The sequence below is a fragment of the Fukomys damarensis genome, unplaced genomic scaffold (assembly GCF_012274545.1).
Source record: "Fukomys damarensis isolate Sample0158 unplaced genomic scaffold, DMR_v1.0_HiC HiC_scaffold_39, whole genome shotgun sequence".
In the NCBI taxonomy this organism is placed as follows: domain Eukaryota; kingdom Metazoa; phylum Chordata; class Mammalia; order Rodentia; family Bathyergidae; genus Fukomys; species Fukomys damarensis.
The window spans coordinates 83,778,569-83,792,281 of record NW_022900951.1 but is presented as its reverse complement, the minus strand read 5'-3'; the positions used below and the strand labels follow the sequence as shown (position 1 = coordinate 83,792,281).

The window sequence follows — 13,713 nt, the reverse complement described above, 5'->3', positions numbered from 1 at the left end:
TTTTTGTTCCAGGGATTGAACTCAGGACCTTGTGCCTTGTTGCCAATGAGCCAAATCCATGGCCCTACAGAACTGAGGACTGATTCACTGAGTTATTCATGTATCCAAGTGTGAAATGGTGGGTCATAGCCAAAAGCTACATTCTCCAAAGCAGTTACATGGATGTTAGTAGTTTGTTTGTTTTTATACCAGGTATCAAACTTAGGTCCTAGTGCTTGTGAGGCAGGTGGGGGATCCACTGAGCTAAATTCCCAGACCCAATTTTTTTTTTTGGTACAGGGGATCAAACTTGGGTCCTTGCGCTTACAAGGCAGGGTGCATCACCACTAAGCTAAATCCCTGGCCCCTACATGGATGTTAATAAGGTGCATCTAAAGAGGAAAAGGATCTGTGTCTAAATATGCATGTATATTAGAAAGCATAAGTAACTTTAGCAGATTTCTCTAATGCAAGACTTCTCAGAGCCTTTAATATGCTAATTTGCAGCCTGAGATCTAAGAAAGGTATTTCTCAAACTTATTTGGCCATAGATTTTTTTTTTTTAGTAGAGCAGCTTAGAGGACTAGTGTTTTATTTGAAGTATTTCTCCTCTGAGATAATTTAGTTATATTTCCATAGTAGTCCTTAATACCTAAACCCAAGGGAGTGACCATAATGGTGAGAAAGTCAGGCATCCTTACAGTTAGAGAAGACAGTGTCAGCTACATTGAATCGAACACCAGGCCATAAGGAGGATGATGACCAGAAGACCCTGGTGATACTGCTGCCTCATTTCACACATTATAGGTGGTTGTCATATAGGTTGGCTGTCACCAACTGGCCTATTTATATCCTATAGGCCCCAAGTGCCTTTAATTTAAACTTTTTTTGTGCTGTGTCTGGAATCCTAGACTAGTATGGAGGGAATCAAGGAAAGTTTGTCTCCCCAAGACATGTCTTTTTCTCATATCAAAGTCATGTTTGAAAGATGGTCCTTCCTTCCAAAAGTATTTGACTTTTACTTTTGTGAACTTATTCTCCAGACACTTCAAACTCCATTCTCAAAACCTTTCTCGGCCTGCTGTTTCAAGAAAGGGTAGCTGTGAGCATGGGTCCTTTGCCATGGACCAATCAGCTCCTTACAGTGCACAGAATCGGAAAGACGGGGGCACTAGAGAGAACTTGGGGGTCATGCCCATTCACACCACCACTCTGCTAGCCAACTGAGTATCCTAACCAGATGGGTCCCTTCAAAAATAGCAGAGCTGAGTAGTGTAGGCACCGAGGTGTTCTTCTGAATAAGGTGAATTAATCCTGGAAGAGTCAGCTACCTGAGAACAAGATGTTCTCATCCACTAAGCCAGAGGCTTTCCAAAAGTGAGAAATGTGCAATATTAGGCTGCAAATAAAAGCACTGTGCCTACTGTGCTCTGTGCTGCCCAGAAAACCCATAAGTGCCATGTTCAGTCTGCAGCCTTGTGAATTGGAGTACTGCCTAAGGAAAGTGACAAAAATGATAACAAGTTGTATCGGCTGGGTCTGTTTCATGTCATGGCCACTGTGGATAGCTATGACTCTGCAGGCAAGGCACAAAGGGACTACAGACAACATGATTCAGAAAACTTCTGTGGGTTTGTGGCCCTTCAGGTTAAGAAGCTCAGCTATGGAATCACATCACAAGAGGAATCACTGAGCCATCTGGGTAGTTTGAGCCCCCCAAATGAACTAAAAGTCCAAAGACAGACTGAGAAAATGTGATAGCTGTATTCTGATGGTTTAAAGGTGCTGCCAAGAGGAAGAGGGAGGAAAGAAGTTACCAAAAGACTGCTTTGGGCTCGATATAAAAAATGTTCTAATGAGACATGTTCAGCAGTGTAATGGGCAACTTTAGGGGACAATGCCTTGCTGAAGAGAGTTATATACTCAAGAGGGAGACAGAACTAGATGATCTCTAAGATCCCTTATCCCTTCTGACTTTGCATTTCTGCTTACCCATGAGTGTTTCTGTCTCTGTCACTGAGACACTTCTTAGTTCATTGCAGACCAGAATCGCATTCTTACCGACAACTGAACCCCAAAAGGCAAGAGCAGATTGGAGATGGCCTCAAGATCTCGGTAGCCTAACCCCTCCCACCACTCCCCTCCCAACTAAGTCATCGCATTTCACCCGTCCCCATTACCAGGGCTTTCAGGGTTTGGATAGGGACAGCTATTTAATCTGATAAAGTAATCTACACTAATGGGATCATGAATGCTAATGAATTAATGTGTTACCTTCCCAAGTGACATATTTGCATTTTAACAGAGGTCTTCTGGAGATAATGCCTTAACTCAAAGGAGTGATTAATGTTGAAATTTCGACTGTTTGGCACTCTAGTAAAGGAGATATTTTTTGGAAAGGGAAGTTCTTTCCAACCTCCATAGCAGACCATCTGCTAGAAGAGGAAAAAAACCTGTTCCTACCCTTGAGGGGTTTACAGTTTATAGAGCTGGGAAATTACAATGGCTAACATTTATTGAAACTCCACCAAATGCTAAATAAATATTATTTTTGAATCCTCCACAAAATTCTCTGATTAGGTATTTTGCAGATAAAGAGACTGGGCCTCAGAGAAGTTAAGTGACTTAGGACTGCATTTCATTGACTGGAAGGTACCATCAGCTATAAGATACAATATTTTCTCAAATTTCCCTAAGAAAGAAAAAAATGTTGCCAATTAAATGACAGTGCACTATGGATAGTAAGAAGCATTTCAATTTCAGAAATGTTAAAAATATGTCTTTGAAACCGTGAAATACAGTAAGTGGTAAGGCTGGCTCCAGAGTACACTTTCTGCCTAATGCTGTTTATAGAACTCAGATGGGAAATAGCTGGGGAACACTTTGATATAATAGTATAATAGCAAGTACATATTAATATTTTAAAACAAAATGGTTACACAAATACCCAAAAGATTGCAGACTGAGTCTGAGGTCAATGGCAGGACATGTTGCGGGGGGCACAAACTCCAGTGGTGAGAGAAACATAGACAATATTTACAATAGATGGATCAGGCCAGGCTGTGTATGAGGCAGGCAGTGGGGGAGGGGTAGGAGGTAGCAACTAACTCTGTATGCCAGCTTTTGAGGATATGGCATACTGTCTAGCTTAGCTGAAGTGAAAGAGCTAATTAGGGACATTATAGGAGATACCTTCGTGAGATAAAGAAGGGAAGGCAAGTGAATTGGCAGATGGTCCTTGAAGGTCAGTGCTGTGGTTTTATATGTGTAGTGACCTGAAAGGCTCATATGTTAAAGGTGTGGTCCCCAGGATAGCAGTATTGGGAGGTTCTGTGGACCTCAAAGAGATGGGCCCTTATGGGAGGTTCTTAGGACATTGGCAGCATGCCCTGGAAAGCAATTGTGGGACCCTGGTCTCTTCCTCATTTTTCAGCTTCTAGATCATGTTGGGAGTGGTTTGTTCTTCTGTACACTCTCATCACAATGTGCCACCCTCTTCAGAGTCTCAAAGCAATGGAAGCACCAGATCTTGGACTGGAACTTCCAGAACCATGAGTCAAATGAACCTTTTCTCTTTATAAGTTAATTACCCCCAGTATTTTATTATAGTGTTGATAAGCTGACCAATACAGCCAGGATGAGAGAATTGTTTAACATTATGGAAAGGGGACAAATGTGGGTTCTTGGGTTAATGCCAACATACTAAGAAAAGCTCATGCTGGGCACTAGAATGAATTAAAACTCTCAGCCTTGAAGCCAGGGGGCTTCCTAAAGCAGTAAAGAAACATCATGCCAAGAGAATGACATTATCAGAGGGAGCAGAGTTCTAGGGCATTATGTACCCTGAACTGCCAGCCTTCTCTTAATGTCATTTTCTTCTCTTTAGGTGCATCATCCCTCACTCGAAGAAGTTGCAGAGCCATGGCTGCATAAGGCACAAAGCCTCAATCCCTGCTGCTGAAGCATGAGCCCTCCTCCCCTCAGCCATGGGGGCAGCTACCACCTGGATGAGGTAAGCTCACCCTCTCACTCAGGTGCACACCAATGTTTGTGGAGACCCTACAATCTGTGTTCGGCTGTCCTGGAGGTACATGAATGAAAGAGGCACCAAGGAAGCTCACTCTCTAGCTGGGTAGAAAGGTGAACATGGTTGCAGCAATATGGGACAGTCGTGAATAGTGGTGGAAAAATTGGTTCAGATTCCAAAAGGAGGAGGAATTATATTTTCTATATTCTTCTAATATTTTTATGTTCTCAAAGGTACTTTTATAGCCAGGGAAAAGGTGTAATTTAAACAAGGGGCATCCATTGAAGGCTAGAATAATTAGGAAAGGCTTTACAGCACAGGCTAGACTTGAGCTTGCTGTGTAGAAGATATGATGAAAGGATTTGCAGAGGCAGAGAAAAGGGAGCCACTGTAGGCTGGGGGAGCAGCAGAATATGACTATAGAGAGAGGAGTAAGCACAGAGTGAGGTACAGTAGGGTAGGGAGAGGAGATAGGAGAGTCTGGGGTGAGAAGTAAGTGAGACAGTGATTTTTAATAATATTAATATGCAGTATTAGCTTATTTTTCATTGCTATAACAGAATACTCAACACAGGGTACTATATGAAGAAGAGATTTATTTAGCTCACAGTCTTGAAGGTTTGTGTGCTCACATCTGATGATGGCCTTCTTGCTGGCAGTCTTGAGGTGGCACAATGCATCACATGGCAAGAAACAGGGAGTATATGCATGTGTGTTTCTGATCTCATTCTCTCTCTTTATATAGCTGTCAATATGTATGCATGAGGACTCTACTCTGATGACCTTAGCTAATCCTAATCACCTCCCAAAGGCCCCTCCTGTGAATATCACAGTCAGACTACTAAGTTTCTATCCTTTTAATAGCTCACAATGGGGATTACCTTTCAACACATGAACCCTTGGGGGACACACTCACACTATAGCCAAACCACAGCAAGTTATGTGTGCGCATAACATATGAATGTTATACATTTATGTATATGTAATAGCAAATCCCAGCCATTGTGGAAGGCAGACCTCAAGATCCCAGGAAGAGAAGCTTCTTTTTGATATAGTAAGCAAAGGGGTGCTATTATAGACTTTTGAGCAGGGAGTGGTATTATGAAACATGTTTTAAGGAGATTCCTTTGGCAGCAGCATTGAAGGATCACTTGTCAGGGAGGAGGAGGCTGAAGGCAGAGAGATCAGTTAGGAGCCTGCTGCAGTAAAACAGGTGTGAGGTTACGAGAGCTTGGGTTATGATGGTTGTAGTGAGAATGGTCAGGAAGAGGTGGATACATGAGGTGCCTGTGAGAGATGAACTCTAAGACATGGTAGTGACTGACTGGAGCAAGGAGGATGTGACTGCTCAACAACCCTTGGGCTACTGAAAGTGATGGTGTCATCGATAGAAGGAAGAGGGGCAGGGGCCTGGGGAGGAGTGCAAAGGGAAAGGCTGGAGAGAAGAACCTCAGTTTGGTTTTAGCTGTGGTGAATTAAAAATGGTGGTAAACTCCCAAAAGGAAATATCCTCAAAGGTAACAATGACATGGAACTGGAGCTCAGGTTAAAGGCCAGGTTTGATCATCTTCAGTAATCACCAGAACTCCAAAGCAAGGCAAGCTATATTTAGACTAAGAGTGGAAACCTCTAAAGGGGCTGAGGGGAAAAAATAACCAGTCCCAACCGCCAATTCTGATTTAGACTTTGCAGTTGACAATCTCTAAACTATGTGGCGGCAGCAGGCTGGTGGGTCTGTTTAAAGGTCCCTCTCCTTTTTCTGTCAGTGAGTGATGTCCCTACATTTTAGAAAGATTACTGCTAGACTGTAAGTGATGAGATGAATATGGAACAACACTTGCTTTATTAATCATATCTGCATTCTCTGCAATCTCACTGATGGTGGTAACAGAGCTAGTGTGATACATAGAATCATCGCCAGTCCTGTGAATGGTCTGGTTTTCTGAGGCCCAGCCCACAAAAGCAAGATTCAGACTTTTGGCCATCTTTTGATACACAATCAAAAGCAAGTCTCATATAAAAATCTACTGGGTGCCTCAGTTTTCCCCTGCATCTGAAACTGATTTGCTTGGTTCCTGGTAAAAAGTGAGACAATAGAGAACAATTATGTTAGGGAAAAATGTATGGATCAAATATAATACTTGGGAAATAAACAGTGAATGCAGATTTCCAAACTGAAAGGATCTTGACACTTCCTTGGTTCACTAAAGCAGTTGTTGCCACTATGCCCTCTTCTTTCTGACTCTAATGGGTTTTTCTTAAGAAGGGTAGTAAATATTACAATCACCCTAGTAGTCATCAACTTGCATTCCCTCTTCTGAATCCCTCCCTCTCACCTGCATAAGCATTTTCCATTCTGGACACCTGCTCATTTCTCAGACACCCTCCTCCCAACCATTACCCCTACCTCAAATCAGCAGTCAGAAGACTAAACAGAAATCAAAACAGAAACTGTCAGCAGGAGAGTGCTGGAGGCCACTGGTCAACAGACTAGGCAGTGTGTGTGTGTGTGTGTGTGTGTGTGTGTGTGTGTGTTCGCGCGCGAGTTACTGTGAGTGCGTGATGTGGTGTTCATCAGCCAGTCTAGCCATCTGTTCCTGTTTCCCCAGTGATTTTTGATCAGGATCAAATAGAGGCCCATTTCATAGAGGCCCCAAGACTAGAACTCCCTTGGTGGTTAGGAGCCCACAGCCCAGGCCAACTTGTTCTACTCATTCATCTTTATGTTTTTAATTTTAATTTTTATTAGTACATGTTTGCAGTACATAATTATTTTATTCATTATAGTCACTCATCTTTAGAAGGCATCATATTGTTCCACAATAAAAGCCAATAAAAGGGGGCTAAAATCTCACACACATCCCTTTATCTGCATTTTTTTCCAACTCAGAGTAGGAGGACTTGGCATAGACCTAAACCCAGAGCTGACATTCAATGTACTGAGTGGGGGGGGGGCTGGTGCAGGAAGAAAAGCAAGCAGGCAGAGGCCTCTACTATGACTCTCCCACCTACCTGTGGACTCCTCACAGAGTTCTCCATACCAGCTGGAACACCAGGGCTCCAGCTGGCAGCAAAGTGCCGTGGTAGCTCTTGCCATTATATCCAGGCACAGGTGTGCCCTCCACTGGGAAAATTCCCAAGTACTCAGAGGAGTTTTCAAACTGATTCTATCAGATAGGTTGAAATATGTCTCCTGCCTCTCAGCAGGTCTCAGAGAACTTGGGGGCTTGAAACCAAATAGGTATACAGGCAACCCCTGCCTGTAGCCTCCCTGTTGGGGGGATGTAATACTCAGTCCCTAGCCCTCACCTCCTCTTCTTTCTGCAGCCTGATTCCTCATAGCTCACTCTTTCAGACTGCAGCCTTGAAAAGCTCTGTGCAGATCTATTCTACTTGGGATGGTAAACTCATTGTCATCTTAGTTCCATGAAAATCTGCCCCTGAAGGCCCTGAGGGTATGAGGCAAAGAATGTGGAACTACTCACGAAGGAGGGAACCAGACAAAAACAAGCGAAGACAACCTACCTGGTGGTTTACCAGCCATGCCAATGCCACAGATGCCTGCTGGATTTGACCCTCCTCTTTATGCCCACTGCCACCACCCTAATTACCTATCACTATGATTGCTGTAGTACCTAACAAGCTAGCTTCATGTCACTCCCTAATCTCAGTTCATTCTGCTTCCTAACATATGGCTGACCATCCTAAAACAGTGTGCAATTGTCCTAAAGCCTTATAGAGTTTCCCCAAGTCCAAACTACCCATTCTGACATCAAAAACCTTCCACATCTGGGTGTCCCTCAGACAGCCAAGTATGTTTTCCCACTGTGCCTCTACATCCATCTTTTCCTCTAGTCAGATCCCATTTTGAGCCTTCCTTGATCATACTTCAACCATCTGCACCTCTAGTCTTTTTCCTGCACTGTTCCTTTCCCTTGGAAGCCTGCTCTTTTGCTATCCAACAATTTCAATCTTACATCTTTTACAAAATCAAACTCAAGTTCAACCTCTTCAGGGAAGCCTTCTCTCTGTTCTAGCCTACATTCTCAATCTCTCCAAGTCCTGAACACTTATGGTGCTTCCTGTTTGGAGCAAATAATGTGGCATCTAGTTGTTTTCCATCTTGCATTATTCTTAACTTGCTTCACATGAATATTATTTTTTGTTAAATTATAAATTTCTAAAGAGAAGAGCCTTTGCTTTTCCCTTCCGATCATAATGTGGGCATACGCTAGGCCAGGAGTGCTAGATAGACTTTGGTTCACATCTTAACTCCAAGATGAAAGCAGAATGAGATAAATGAAGACCCTCTAAGGATCTCTTCTGTCTGTGCCCTCCCCATTTAAAAAAAATGTTTCAGGCAGCAGAGGCTTCCCAGAGGCCTCTGCAGCCAATCTGCTGTCAGATTCTAGCTTTCTGAACACTCCCACCTCCTAAGCTTTTCTGAGCAATCAATAATGCTGCTTAAGTGATCAATCTGAGACACAATGGGCTGCAGGGGCCAGCATTTGATTAACTCCAGAGAATAAATGCATGCTGGAAGAGACAGCAGGGAGGGAGGAATTGAAGAGAAAGTAAGAAGAAAGATGAGCTGGAAAAAGGGAGAGGGAGAGAAGTTTTTATGAATGAGGATATGATAGGATGGAGCTGAGCGTAGTTTCCACCTGATATGATTCAACAGCCTAGGCAGTTTCTTACTGAGGTGACTAAATAATTCTGGAGATGTCCTGGAGCCCAATAAATATCCTGGAGCTGCTGGGCAATTTTTGACTTTGTCAGAAACACTGTTGCCAGGTCTACCAGGGTCCACACATGCACCTTACAGAATGGAGAAGTGAGTGTAGGGTAGAGACTTCAAGGGACTTAAAAGAAGGACTTGGGTCTGAAGTCTACAGAAATCCCAAGTTCTGGCATCCTCTGTGTCTCCACCTAAGCCCAATGACTCAGATAGCTATGACAATGTGGGACAGTAGGCTGATCTTCATGGTGATATCAGCATTATTTTCTCTCTGTCTGGTAGTGTACATGATATCCTTCTTCTTAAACAAAGAAGGAGTTCCCTTTGGAATTTTTTTTTTCCAGAAGGCCCAAATATCAAGCTATGTTAAATTTTCTGGAAAAATAATGTTATCTGGGAAAAAAACAGCAGATGGCTTCTTATTGTGGGAAAGTTCCACCTGATTCCTGATGCTATCATTAAAAAGTCGTTCTTCGCATATGAAGGAATCATTACTCTCCCTATTATACAGACGCAAGGCCTGGAAATCATCTTTGATTCTTCCTCTTTCCTTACCTCATTCATTCATGGTAGGTAAAGCAGGTTTCTTCTCCCTTCAAATCCATCTGCCTACCTTCTTTTATTTCCATCCAGCTATTGGAAGAACCTCATAACTGGTATTTCTGCCTCCAAAATGACTTCTTTTTAATTAGTCTTTGATAGGGAAGAAAAGGGACAAAAAGAAAAGTAAACATGAATTTTATCAAGTCCAGAGCCAAATTCCATTTATAAAAAATAAGGGAACAGCAAAACAAGAAAGAGCAATAAGAGGATATACCAGAATAATAAAAGACAAACCAGAAAGGGGGGCATTGTGCAGAACAACTGGCTTAATTTTTCTAATAAGTTGAAGAAAGGAAGCTGTTGAAAAGACCTTAAAAGAAGGAAGAGCCAAATGTTGCAATGTGTGGGACATTTTTTGTATTTGGGTTGAAACAAGCTAACTGTAAAATACATTTTGAAATAATTGAGGATGTCACGTTTTGAGATAATTGAAAATGTTTGATTAAAGACTATGTAGTGGATAACACAAAAAGATTGTTACTTTTGTTAGATATGTTAATGTCACTGTGGTTATGTGAGAAAATGTCCATTTTTTTTAAAGGCATAAAGTATTAGGGATGAAATGACATGATTGATGCTTAGAATCTCTTTTCAAATACATCAGCCAAGAAAAAAGGACAAACAAAGCGATTATGGCAAAGTCTTGATAATTACTTCATGCAGATAATGGGTATATGGGTATTAATATATCATTTTTTCTATTTTTTGAGGTAAAAAATGTTCATAAATAAAACAAGCCAGTGTGGTGATACATGTCTGTAATCCTAGCACTCTGGGACACTGAGGCAGGAAGATATCAAGTTAGAGCCCAGCCTGTACAATTTAGTAATTTAGAAAGACCTTGTATGTATGTGTGTCAGGTAAGGATACAGCTCAATGTGAAGTCCCTGGATTCAATCCCTAGCACTGTAAAGATGAAACAAAAAAGAAGAAAGAAAGAAAGAGGGAGAGAAATAGTCATTCATTACACTGCAGTCTACCTTCCTAGTCCTGATTTCCATACCTATCTTATTTCTCTATGACACAGTTGCCCCATGTCCTTGCTTAAGTTATTTCTGTTTGAATTTCATTCCTTCACTTATGCATTGATTCATCTATTCATTCAATAAATATCTATAAAGTGTGTTTTCTTTCTATGAACTAGGCACTGTAAATGCATAGGTGATGAAGAATGAAAACAAAGGAGCCTCCTTTGTCTTTAGTTTTTTCACAGCAACTAGCACAGTGCTGTGCATGTAATAGATGCTCAATAAATGCTTATTAGCTAATGTTCAGGGGGAGGTAATAGAATACCTAACTCATATGAATCAACAAATATTCAATGCAACTCCACAAATGTTTATTGAACATCTACTGTGTATAAGACATTGTGTGCTACAGAGATTTTAAAAAACACAAAAAACACCGGGCACATATAGGAAATTATATTTGCACACGAAGAACATATACCTTAAGGATTAAGAAATACTATGGTGTTTCTCAATAATGTACCTGTGAAATTTATTTTAGAGACATAAGTACCAGAGGAATTCAGGGGAGGGAGGCAGGGAGGGAGAGAGGAAGGGGAGAGGGATCACTTCAGTTTAGAATAAGGACAGAAGACTTCAGAGAGAAAGTGAGCGTGAATATAGAGTTAAAGGAGAGGTATAGTGGCATATGTATAGGACAGGAGCATAGGCAGAGAGGCGAGGACATTCCTAGTGAGTGGAACAGCATAAATGAAAACATAGATGTAAATAATGTAGAAAAGGCATATTTAGGAGACTCCGAGGAAAGAAACATGGCTGGAGTTGAGAGTACATGTGGAATTGTGTCTTTCAAGTATGCCAAGTGCATCAGAACCATTTGGGGGAGCTTGTTAAATTCATATTCCTGGATTCTAGCTCCTATCCCTACTGAATCAGAAGCTCAGGAGGTAAGTCCCAGGCAACCGCAGTATAACAAGTTCCCTCAAGTGATTTTATGACACATTAATATGTGAGAATCAGTGACGTGAACAAGGAGTAAGAAAGGAGGTTGGGAGAATAAATAAGATTAGGCCACTCAAAGAAGAACTCAAAGACAGGCGAAGAAGGTAAAATTTTATCCCACAGCCAATCAGCTATCACCCTCTAAAAATGCTGATCAGAAGTGTCATAAACAAAGGGTGCTTTGGAATGTTAATCTGTCAGGCTGGAAAGGAAAGACAAGTGCAGTGTGGACATGAAGTAGTGGTAGGGGGCAGAGAGGACTGGAGTGGTCAAAAGTGGTTCTGGTTTCTAGCCTGGGAGACTAGAAGGCTTGTGGTAACAGCAAGGTCAGAAGAGCAAGTTGTTTTTGAGAGAGAATTAGATAGATGATGGCACACACCATCCAAGGGGAAATGCTCAGCTGGTAGCTAGAAACAGGACTGAACTTGAGGAGCAGGGTTAAATTTGGGCTAGAAAAGTGGGAAAGGCAGGTAGTGAGGTGCTAGGGGAAATCCCTGACAGCTGTGCGTCCTTGCCAATAAAGAAAGGAGGAAGCAGGAAGATTTGGAGAAAACCCAGATTTCAGGGGTAGAAGGAGGAAGCAGCAAGAAAGGGGAAAAAAAAAAAAGGAAAAGTGGCCGGGCGGAGGGGGGGGATTACCAAGGTGGAAAGACCCATATAGTATGACCAGGAAGAGAGCTCTTTCATGATCTAAGAGTGGATAGAGTGGCTAATGTCAGAGTGAGGCTGAGGCTCGGAGAGAGGTCTATAGCTATGGCACATGTTCCAAGCAACCTGCTGATGTGCACACACCTGCTCAGGCTCATGATCATTAGCACAAACATACAAACAGGCTCCTGCATATATACAGATAGCCCCTCCTTTCTCTGTCTCCCCTTTCACCACCTCTATGTCACACATATACCCCAGTTTCTAGGCTCATTTTCTAACTACAAAGGAGTAGGTGCTAGTATGCCATTGGGCTGGCTGTTAATGTTCCATTGTATGATTGGTGTTTCTTATCTCAAAAAAGGGAGTGCTGCCTATCATGGGTGGAAAACAATACAGAACCCCAAGATTGCTGTCTTTTATTTTTTAAAAAGCAATTCAGCTGAGGGAGAAGTGAAAAGGAGGAAAGATGGAGTGTTTCTCCCCACTTGCTCCCTACACTACCACCTTGATCCTGGCCTTCAGATTTCTCAGTAGACTGAAAGGTCCAGCTCAATTTGAGAGCATTTCATTTTGGCTGCAGAAACGCAAGAGGACATTTTCCTTTCTGAATTTATGGTAAGGAGGAAAATAGAAGTCCTTGAAAGAAGAGCCAGATTTGAGTTTTCTGCTGCGAATTCTAATGGCTTTAAGTCTGCCCCTCAAACTGAAACTGACTTGGGTGTGGCTTTCTCCCAGGGACCTGTCCAAGGTCAGTGTCCTCACCCAGGATCAGGGATCACCCAGTCCCGCTAGAAGTGATTGCTAGGACCTATGTGAGCCAAGCTATACATGGGCAGTACATCCTGAAACCCTGAAAATATCTAATTAAAAGCTATTTCCAGCATGCAATATCTACAAGAGGCTTGAAAATAAACCGATCATTTGGTCTAAGGTGATTTATCTTAATATCCTTTACTTTTATGGAAAACCAGACCACATATGTGTGTGTGTGTGTGTGTGTGTGTGTGTGTGTGTGTGTGTTTATGGCTTTAGCTGGCTGGAGGCCCCCAAAAGATCAGAGATCATTCCTTTCTTTCATTATTGCTACTTCCTCTGGGCACCTTGCCAAGGCTGACCACGGAGCCCAGTCATTTACACAGAGTTGTGGGGAGAGAGTGCGTCTATGGTTCTACATCCACCCATGCTCTCTCCGAGGGCTGGAATGGGATTATTGCGGTAGGGCAGTGCTGGCCAAATGCTTCTTCTCTTTCACCTATACCTCCACCTCTCCTTCAGGACTTAGCTGCCTCACCCCATCCCCATCTCCACCCCTAGTGCCTTGCCTAGCCTGTGGCTGTCATCAGCAATTCCAAAGCGTTCTTGTATATTTTTAACCTACTATTGCTTCCTAAGAATGTCACTGGTGGCAAAATCCCCCAGCCTAGCCAAACAGCTCATTTCTCAAGACCCTTGAACTGCAGCACTTACCAGGACTTACCAGAGGAACAGGTCCCTTGCCTGATTCAAAATGGGTCCCCAGTCTTCTCCCTTAAGAGAGTAGAAGCTCCATGGTGCTGTACATAGCCCCACAGTCCCAACAACATTGCTAGGTTGTTCTTATGGGGTCACTTGCTGGCTTCAGGCCTAGAACCTGGCCACTGCAGGATGACTCTGATGTGGAAGACGGTCAGAGCCAGGAGCCTGGGGCTCTCTCCCCCTACTCCAGTCATTCTCTTCCTGGTGGCCTTCAGCCTATGCTTGTAGAC

At 42.6% G+C, this 13,713-nt stretch overlaps 1 protein-coding gene across 1 annotated transcript in view; it reads right to left on the bottom strand.

Annotated features, from left to right (window-relative positions):
• Positions 1-13,456, bottom strand: part of Frmpd3 (FERM and PDZ domain containing 3) — a 145,083-nt gene extending 131,627 nt beyond the window's left edge. Inside the window, exon 1 of the mRNA XM_033760362.1 lies at positions 13,436-13,456. The gene's annotated coding sequence lies outside the window, so the exon portion shown is untranslated. The remainder of the gene's footprint in view (positions 1-13,435) is intronic.
• Positions 13,457-13,713: the final 257 nt, after the last annotated feature.